Source organism: Balaenoptera ricei, chromosome 8 (genome assembly GCF_028023285.1).
Source record: "Balaenoptera ricei isolate mBalRic1 chromosome 8, mBalRic1.hap2, whole genome shotgun sequence".
Taxonomy (NCBI): domain Eukaryota; kingdom Metazoa; phylum Chordata; class Mammalia; order Artiodactyla; family Balaenopteridae; genus Balaenoptera; species Balaenoptera ricei.
Genome location: NC_082646.1, coordinates 28,645,499 through 28,655,293, shown reverse-complemented (window position 1 = coordinate 28,655,293; position 9,795 = coordinate 28,645,499). Strand labels below are relative to the sequence as shown.

General features: G+C 36.1%; 1 pseudogene; it reads left to right on the top strand.

Annotated features, from left to right (window-relative positions):
* The first annotated feature begins 1,778 nt into the window (after positions 1–1,778).
* On the top strand, positions 1,779–4,454 carry LOC132370128 (DNA endonuclease RBBP8-like; annotated as a pseudogene).
* Positions 4,455–9,795: the final 5,341 nt, after the last annotated feature.

The following is a 9,795-nucleotide window of genomic DNA, read 5'->3' as shown; positions in this document are numbered from 1 at the left end:
GAAATATAGATCAATGGAACAAGATAGAAACCCCAGAAATAAACCCATGCACCTACGGTCAACTAATCTATGAGAAAGGAGGCAAGGATATACAATGGAGAAAAGACAACCTCTTCAATAAGTGGTGCTGGGAAAACTGGACAGCTACATGTAAAAGAATAAAATTAGAACACTCCCTCACACCATACACAAAAATAAACTCAAAATGGATTGGAGACCTAAATGTAAGACCAGACACTAAAAAACTCTTAGAGGAAAACATAGGAAGAACACTCTTTGACATAAATCACAGCAAGATCTTTTTTGACCCACCTCCTAGAGTAATGGAAATAAAAACAAAAATAAACAAATGGGACCTAATGAAACTTAAAAACTTTTGCATAGCAAAGGAAACCATAAACAAGGCGAAAAGACAACCCTCAGAATGGGAGAAAAATATTTGCAAACAAATCAACGGATAAAGGATTAATCTCCATAATATATAAACAGCTCATGCAGCTCAATATTAAAAAAAAAACAACAACCCAATCACAAAATGGTCAGAAGACCTAAATAGACTTTTCTCCAAAGAAGACATACAGATGGCCAAGAAGCACATGAAAAGCTGCCCAACATCACTAATTATTATAGAAATGCAAATCAAAACTACAATGAGGTATCACCTCACACTAGTCAGAATGGGCATCATCAGAAAATCTACAAACGACAAATGCTGGAGAGGGTGTGGAGAAAACTGTCAAACTTTGAATATAAGTTTGCACCCTCTTGCACTGTTGGTGGGAATGTAAATTGATACAGCCACTATGGAGAACAGTATGGAGGTTCCTTAAAAAACTAAAAATAGAATTACCATATTACCCAGCAATCCCATTACTGGGCATACACCCAAAGAAAACCATAATTCAAAAAGACACATGCACCCTAATGTTCACTGCAGCACTATTTACAATAGCTAGGTCATGGAAGCAGCTTAAATGCCCATTGACAGATGAATGAATAAAGAAGTTGTGGTACATATATACAATGGTATATTACTCAGACATAAAAAGGAACGAATTTGGGTCATTTGTAGAGACGTGGATGGATCTAGAGACTGTCATACAGAGTGAAGTAAGTCAGAAAAAGAAAAACAAATATCGTATATTAATGCATATATGTGGAACCTAGAAAAATGGTACAGATGAACCAGTTTGCAGGGCAGAAATTGAGACACAGATGTAGAGAACAAACGTATGGACACCAAGGGGAGAAAGTGGCGGGTGGTGGGGGTGGTGGTGTGATGAAATGGGAGATTGGGATTGACATGTATACACTGATGTGTATAAAATGGATGACTAATAAGAACCTGCTGTATAAAAAAATAAATAAAAGAAAAAATATAAAAATAAAAATAAAAATGGGAAGCCCAGGTAGCGTGAGCAGGGCCGGCAGCCCTTGGGCCCTCCCTGAGCCCTGGAAAGTGCGGCTGCCCCGGGGGCATGGCTTGGCCCCTGGCGGTTTGGCAGTATAGTGAGGGAATGAGGAGAAAAGCAAATGGCTGTCTCCTCCCAGCCCCAGAATATGCTCGCTTCCTTGCTGGGGCTTTCAAAAATCTCAAGGCAGCTTGCAAGCCAAGTATTTGGAGTCCATTGGCATCACAACTTGAGTTCCAGCCATGACATAGACATGTCTTAGCAGTGTGACCTTGAGTATTTAAACTGGCCAAAAACAACTTCAGACCTATATAATGTAGCAGAAAAGGTCATTAAGCAGTAGAAGTGTGGAGCATATTAAGCAAGATGAACATCTCCAGAAGCAGTTGTGGAAGCTCTAGTTCTGCTGGTGTATCTAATAACTTTAAGGATCTTTGGACAAAACTAAAGGCATATCATGATAAAGAAGTACAAAATATACAATAAAAGTAACCAAACTGAAAAAGCGATGAATTTTAGATGCAGACTAGAAGAACTCTTCACCAAAAATCAACAGCTGAGAGAGCAAGAGAAAGTCCTTTATGAAACCATTAAAGTTTTAGAAAACCTATTAAGAGCAGGATTATGTGATCACTGTGCTGTAACTGAAGATCATATGTGGAAGAAACAGCAAGAGTTTGAAAATATTCTGCAGCAGAACCTTAAACTTATCACAGAGCTTGTGAATGAAAAGCCTACTCTACTGGAAGAAAATAAAAACTTTCTGAACAGCTGCAGCAGAAAATTGAGTATGATCAACAGCATCAAGCAACTGATCTTGAATCTGAGGAAGATGTTATTCCAGATTCACCAATAACAACCTTTTCATTTTCTGGTGCTGACTACGAAGAAAGGAGAACTTCCATGTCCAATATGTAGAACAAACACATACTAAATTGGAGCACTCTGGGTGTACACATAAAATGAGAAAAGTCCCAAAGTCTTCAACTCATCTATGACATAAAGCTAATGAAAGTGAAATTCTAGTGGCTGACACTTGTGATCAGAGTCAAGCTCCAATGGCTAAAACACATGGGAAAAGCAGTTATTCTCCTGATAATTTAGCTATAGTTGTTGCTGCAACAGTTGGACTTAGTGTTCAAGACAAATCTGAATCTCGAGGCCCTAGGAGCCCTCTTGGTGAAGAGATTTACAATTGTCTGGAAGGAGACCACAAAAAACAACACTTTGAGGAATCTAGAAGAAATAGTGAAGATAGTTTAAGATTTTCATATTCTAATTCAAAGACTCCTCCTCAAGAAGAATTGACTAATCAAGTATGATCGCATCTATTTGGAGCTACCTCTAATGTGAAAAGTAGTTTAGGTTTGAATATAAGTTTGTCCCCTTCTCTTTTAGAAACTGGGGGGGGGGGGGGAATCTGAAAACAGTGCCTTTTAGCAACACTTCTAATTCTAGATCAGAGAAACCTACATCAAAATCTGAAGATGGTGTCCTTTTCACACACCATAATCTTGGGGCTGAAGTGAACAAGATCACTAACCAGTCATCTTCTAATAAGCAGATGCTTATAAATAAAATTGGAAGTGAATCCATAAATGAACAGGTGATAGTATTGATCACATTAAAGATACTGTTACTGATAAAGATAAACATGTGGTACCCCTGAAATCATTGGGAAGCAGAACCAAAAGGAAGAAAATTGAGGAAGAAAGTGAAGATGAAGCTGTCCCCAAGCCTCCTTTGATAAAGAAAATGCTTTTTTCTTATCCACTGGATAGTCATTCTTCCATGAATGGAGACTATGTAATGGGTGAACCTCTGGATCTGTCTGATTGATTTTCGGCTATTCAGTGTCAAGAGAAAAGCCAAGGAAGTGGGAACTCTAAAACCAGATTTAAGCAAGTGACTCTCTATGAGGCTTTGAAGCCCGTTCCAAAGGGCTCTTCCTCAAGTCATAAGGCCTTGAGTAGGAGCTATGGGTTAACCAAAGATTCCCCAGAAGAGCTCTGTTTACAGGAGTCCCTTTTGCAGTCCTTGAGTAAATCTTCAGAAAATAAAACACTGTTACGATTAAAGGAAGAAAATCCTATCTTTAAAATCCATTAACGTCCACGTAAAAGCTTAGAGACAGAGAATCTTTTTCACGATGTGAAGGGTGCTGGTTCTCATGAGCCTATAAAAATAAAAACCAGGTCAGTCCATGGAACATGTTAACTTGCATGAGTTCTTCAGTTAAATCCATGTAGAATTGCTAAAACAAAGTCTCTACAAAACAATGAAGATGTATCCTTTGAAAACATCCAGTGGAGTATAGATAAAGGTGCAGACTTTTCTCAGTGTAAAATGGATATTACTGTAGTAGATATGAAGGACAGCAGTCAGTCAAGATTAGCAGGAGAAGAGGTGGTGGACATGGACTTTGTGTTGGTTAGTGAAACTATGCTTTTAAAAATGAAGAAGCAAGAGCAGAAGGGAGAAAAATGTTCAAATAGAGAAAGAAAAATGAATGATAGCTTGGAAGATATATTTGATTGGACTACACATGAAGAATATGAATCCTGTTTGGCAGATAGCTTCCCCCAAGTAGCAGATGAAGAGAAGGAGTTGTCAACTACTACAAAAAAACAAAACAAACAAAAACAAACTCTTCTGGTGAGGAACAAGATAAAGTCAAACAGAAAACATTTATGGAGCATATTTTGAAGACGGTGAGAGACTATCTTATGAAATTTTCCTCATATTGAGGAATAAAGAAGAAAATTGCTTGGACACACATGTAAGGAATGTGAAATTCATTATGCAGATTTTCCAGCTAAGAAAAAGAAAAGAAGTTGGATTCCTGCTCAAGATACTGATTTCATTTCATTCCACCCAACATACCAGATAATTTCTGGGAAGTTGGTTTTTCTTCCACTCAGAGTTGTATGGAAAAAGGTTACATTAAAGAAAATCTTGACCCTTGTCCTTGTACAAAAAGACGGTGGCCTTACCATGCAATATTTTCTTCAAAAGGCAAAGAGCAGAAGGCATAAATGTTGAAGCAAAAACAAGAGAGAGGACAATTTTCTTTTTAGTTATTTATAGTTAAAGTTGGTATTAAACATTGAATTTTTTGATCTTCTGTAAACTAATTTATAAATCATTTTTCTATTTGAAAATGTTTTCAAATGGCATTTACCCATCACATAGACAACTATTTAAAAATGTGGATAAGTTTATGTTGTATTTTCTTGCTTTTGCACCTTTAAAATAATAAGGTGCTTTCATTTTGCAATCTAACTTGAGTTGTTTGTTACTTTATTTTGGTAATACCTAATTACAATTTTGAATATAAAAAATAATGAATAAATACAAATCAAAATGAAGTAACTGTGATTCAGGCATCCAAAATAGAGCTGGGGTGGCCATCATGGATGTGGTTTGAGACATATTCCTGTATTATGGAGAACTTGAATTTTCTGAACTGTACCAGACTCAAGGATCAGCCCTTCTCAAAACAATATCTGTTAGCAGCTGCCAGCTGCAAACTTATGGTCCCAAGGTCTCCCCTTATACTTATGATTTTTTTCTCTTATTTTAGAAATAGTAGCTAATGATTCAGCTCAAGCCATAGCCTCCTAGCAGAGGGCTCCAGATTCTTTAGACAAAATAATATTTGACAATAGAATTGCTTTAGATTATATTTTAGTAGAAAACGGAGGCATATATGTAGTTGCCGGTATCTCCTATTGTGTATATATTAATACCACATCAGAAGTTGAAACCAACTTATATAAAAATTGGACAGTAGGCTACTTGGTTCCAAAAAAATATCATCACAAGAGCCTGGATTTGATCTCTTAGGAAGTATTTCTCATGGATCCCATTAGGAATAAGGTCTATATTTGAGGGATTACCTAAACTAGGTGTCATTGATTTGTGCTTGCTAAGATTTATCCTTCTTGTCAAGCTCTGTATTTGCTGTTTGTCTCATATCTTTAAGCCCCCACACCCCAACCCATATGACATTCATTGAACATAAAAGTCCAGACCCAAAGCCTTGGCCTCACCTTAGGACTCATGAGAATGTGAAACAATTTTATTCCACAAACCCAGACCTTTATCCCATATAAGCAAGAAGAAGCTAGAGTGGTCATCACCCACTATCCCTCAAGACTAAGGAATGAAAAGGGAGGGTTTGTACCCCAGCTGAAAATGGCCCTATCTTATTCTTAACAGAATACTGAGTTGTTTTTCAAAAGAAACAGAACAAAACTGCAAGTCATACAGCCATAGCATTGGTGTTTATGTGTGTTGGGCAACAATCCCTTTGCTCGGTAACACAGTCTTCTTTTTAATCAGATGAGAAAATGTACATCTTCTCTCCCTTCCTTATGGTTTTTATAATGTCTATAAATATTTACAAAGAAGTTACCAGTTCACACAGAAGATGTCAGAGGTCCCAATCTACTTAGAAAAATAAACAACTGTGTTTCACTTCTCATAAAAATTACAATGGCAGGAATTTTACCCACCACTCTTCTCCCTCTGAGAGTGAGTCCAAAACCTCAGACAAAAATTTTCAGGGGTCATTAATTTTTAATATTTAGAAAAACAAGAAAATAGTTCCTTCCCCGGTAAATCTTCAGTCTTAATGACCTAGATCTTTGCAGATTCCAAGGTCTTTGTGTTATGGTGGGAAAAATCTTCTAAGTAGCAAGGAATGGCTTCAGCTTGTTAAGAGGTAAAATATGCTCTTATGTTTGCCACTTGAATATCAGACTCTGAGCCCTGGACTCCCCAGCTCAGAGGTAAGAACTTTTTAAACTCAGGTATTTAGCTGGCTTTAATAACTAACATGTCATATAGAAAATAAAAGCTGGAGCTAATAATAGAAAAATATGATTGACTTCTTGAGTCAGTATATTCAGTTACCCATCCCAAATCAGGTAGAATTTTGATCATTCATTTTTTTTCTCTCACCCATTCACTTAGATATCCCATATCCACTTAAAAAATATTTATGATAATTTTAGTAAGTTGCAGCAGGTGCTATACTTGGCATTCAGAATAGAAAATTGCATCATACATGATTTCTATACTTGAAATACTCATAGATGTGTGACACAAGCTTATACAAAATTATACTATAACTCAGAGAGCATCAGTATTATAAAGTATCATGGGAGTGTTCTGTTTAGGAAGGCTGAGTAAGGATTCACAGAGCTGGCATTATGTGAGCTGGGTGTAAAGAATGAGTGGAAACCAACAACAACAAAAAAATGGGCTGGACATTTAGATAGCAGGAACAGCAAATATTGAGTTATTTATGTAGCAAGCCATTAAGTACTTATTTATGTAACAGTAAACATTAAGTATGTTTAATGTTCTGGAAAACCTTAATTTCAAATATTTGAAACTGTGTTCTGACAAAACTGCATCATGTGTCCTGATTTAGTCTGAAAAAGTAGTCATTTAATGGTTAAATGAATAAGAGAAAAGTGTTTTCTCTTTCATATGCTGTGTTTTAATTGATGAGAAATACTCATTAAAACAACTAAACTTAGAATTAAGAAATTTTTTAATAGAAAGAATAAATTTATGTAATTCAATACTTTACTAAGTATTTGGTTTAAATCATAATCTTGTTTTGCTTTTTCTTGGTAAACAAGGAAGGAATTATTTGCTATTGAAATCTGTCCTTCTTTCCAAGCTCTCTTTCTTGGAAATTCTCTCAAATCTGCATTAAGTAAGAGAAACAAACAAATAAACAAAGAAAAAAACTTTTAATCCATATTTTTTCTTAGCTGTATTACCAAAGAACTTGTCTTTTGTAAAGGAAACAGATAAATCCACTTTATTTTTTTTAAGTTAAAAAATTTGCATGGCTTTGTGTAAGTCCAGTATTAAAATTCTGACTGTGTACTAGCTCTAAGATCTTGAAATAGGTATATAAACTCTCTTAGTTTCTTTAACTATAGAGATTTTTTCTTTCAAAGCTGGCAAGTCCTGACTATCTTCATAAAGATTGGTGTCTTTCTCTTCTTTTAACTTTTTATACAACAAGAAATCCAAATTTAATGGTTTCTGTAGCAATGAATGAGCATTTTTGACCAGTTTGTTGCAGATTAAAATGTATGCCAAAAAACATTTCTTTCTTTTTTCTTTTCTTTTTTTTTTTTTTTTTTTGGCTGCATTGGGTCTTCATTGCTGCATGAGGGCTTTCTCTAATTGTGGCAAGTGGGGGCAACTCTTCGGTGTGGTGCACGGGCTTCTCACTGTGGTGGCTTCTCTTGTTGCGGAGCATGGGCTCTAGGTGTGTGAGCTTCAGTAGTTGCAGTACGCAGGCTCAGTAGTTGCAACAAGTGGGCTCTAGGGTGCACAGGCTTCAGTAGTTGTGGCACATGGGCTCAGTAGTTGTGGCTCGTGGGCTCTAGAACGCAGGCTCAGTGGTTGTGGTGCATGGGTTTAGTTACTCTGCAGCATGTGGGATCTTCCCGGACCAGGGATTGAACACATGTCCCCTGCATTGGCAGGCGTATTCTTAACAACTGTGCCACAGGGAAGTCCCCAAAAAACATTTCTTAAAAGCATCTTTTTTTCCCCAGAATTTTATTTAGAACAAATATTTGAGTAGGCATAATAACATAATTTAAACATGCATGGGTTGGTCCTTAAGACATAAAATTGCAATATGGGGAGTTTAGTGCTAATTTTTAAAATAGGAGTCCCAAAATTGCTTTGAGTAATGATAGCACTATTTAAAAGATAGAATTTTTCAGAATTAGATCTGAAATATTCCTGTTTAATATTCATTTGAAGGATGAAGTTTGAATGCTTTTATACCCCACAAAGGTGGAGAGCATAACTCTCATTCAAATTAGTTCCTAAAGTTTTTGACATTTTTTATCTTGTGAATAAGGGAAAATATATATAATTAATTACTTTATTAATGCAAAATTCTTCTGTAAATAATGTGAATTTTGGTGTAGCAGAAGGTAGCATCACTGAGTGAAAACAATATAAATTATGGAGTTAGCAGCCCTGCAATTTTATCCTATATTCCCACTTACTGGTTTTAGTATCTGTTTCTTCATATTTTTTAATTGAGGAATATAGTTATTCTCTATACTGGATGTTTTCTTTTTTTAACTGTTTAACATCTAGCTGCTCTTCTATTTGGGAATACTCCTTTGTGGCAGGATGTGGCCCATCTTTCAGCCCTTGAGAAGCAGAGACTTGAAACATGACTTAGACTCAGCTAACCAGACACCCTGGAGAACGACTTTGTATCTTGATCAAGGAACTCAAAAGAAAAAGGTTGACTATAATTTATTCACAGTGACATTGCCCTCATTGTCCTGGGGCAGAATGTTCCCACTTCTTGGCCTCTGAACACACACCTCTTTGTTATTTATCATTGCCTAAGCTGACCTTCTGGTCTACATCAACTATGAGCCGCCAGTGTCATCCTGCAATAGATTCCTGCTCTTCTAAGACAACCAGGGTCAATTCCTGTTGCTTGAAAGCAAATGCCCTGAGTGACACACCTACTGCAGTAGGTTGAATAATGGCTACCCAAAGATATCAAGTCCTAATTCCTGGAACTTGCAAATATTACCTTATTTGGGAAAAAAAGTCTTTGTACATGCAACTAAGTTAAGGATTTTGAGAGGAAGTGATCACAAGTGTAGTTATAGGAGAGAGGCAGAGAGAGTCACACACCGGAGAGATGGTCATGTGAAGACAGGCAGAGATTGGGATGATGCAGCCAAGGAATGATGAAGGTAAAAGAGGTCAAGAATGGAATCTCCCATAGAACTTCTGGAATTGTTACCCTACCACCATGTTAATACTGAATTTCTCACCTACAGAACTGTAAAAGAATTTCTATTTTTTTTAAGCTTAAACTTTTAATTTTGATGTTATATAACTGTACACAGAAAAATTAAGATCCAAATCAAAGTGTCTTTGGCTCCAAAGACAAAAGTTATTTTAACTTTAAATTTTAGTCATTCTAATCTAACAATGATGTTAAAATCTGGAAATTGGGGAAGAAATATGTAATTAAATTAAAGAGTTGATCTAAGAAGGTAGGATTTTTGAAATCTCTGCCTTTTGAGACTTTTGATAAAGGATGGCAGTTTGAACATGTATGTTTTTTTTTCATTTCTTTCCCGAAGTATCATTAAAATGGTAGTAAATAAATATAAAAACTATAAAACTTACAGACCAAGGAGAGGAGAAAATAGTGGGTATAATTTTTTTGGAGTATGAAAACCATATTTTTAAATGTAACTGATTTGGATGAATAAAGTAAAACCTAAATGATTGGGGATAGGGTGCAGACTGGGATGGGGGAACAGGGATAAGATGGAAGAATGGAACCCAAAGGAATTTA